Below are 611 nucleotides of genomic sequence, written 5' to 3'. Positions count from 1 at the left end.
GGGGGGGGGGGCAAAAGAAGGAAGGAAAAAGAGAGCAGTGGCGTTTCTCAGCGTATCTGCTGTCCTCTGCTTTTGTATAAGATCCAGCTGACTTTTTAAATTGTTGGTATCAGAGTTATCACCAGCAAATTCTGTAATAAAACATGATAATCAGATTAATTTAATAAAGAAGCAAAAAAGGAAAATAGGGTGTATTCTGTCGTGTCCAGCAGAGAATGGCTCATCTGAGTCAGTGCTTTTAGATGACGTGCTACAATGCTAGCTTAACTCTCCCAAAGTAGCAGAGGTACCTGATTTTCAGGGTTGTTTTAGTTATCTGCATTGCTGCACTATAAACCATAAAACGATGCTAAAATTGCCTACTAGCTATTTTTCAAACAATTTTTATAGCCGATCCTTCCAAACATTTTCGTGAGGGACAGAGTGCTCACAGTAGTTTTTTGAAGTGATTTAGCTGCCTTCATGTGGGACATGAAGTTCACAGAATGTCAGGCTTATCCTGTAGCTATTAAACCACAATGCAATTAATTCATGTGTGGCAGATTTTTTGATAGCATGAAGCATAATGAAAAACTGATTTGCATCATAAAGGCAAATTAGACTTGGCCAAA

At 38.5% G+C, this 611-nt stretch overlaps 1 protein-coding gene across 1 annotated transcript in view; it reads left to right on the top strand.

The window, feature by feature from the left end:
• Positions 1-611, top strand: part of LOC104488955 (low-density lipoprotein receptor-related protein 1B-like) — a gene marked incomplete at both ends in the record, with an annotated part of 87,071 nt that overhangs the window by 82,474 nt on the left and 3,986 nt on the right. The gene's annotated exons all lie outside the window — the stretch shown is intronic.

The sequence above is a fragment of the Buceros rhinoceros genome, unplaced genomic scaffold, assembly GCF_000710305.1.
Source record: "Buceros rhinoceros silvestris isolate BGI_N320 unplaced genomic scaffold, ASM71030v1 scaffold10672, whole genome shotgun sequence".
In the NCBI taxonomy this organism is placed as follows: Eukaryota; Metazoa; Chordata; class Aves; order Bucerotiformes; family Bucerotidae; genus Buceros; species Buceros rhinoceros.
This window is presented reverse-complemented; position numbering and strand designations above follow the sequence as displayed.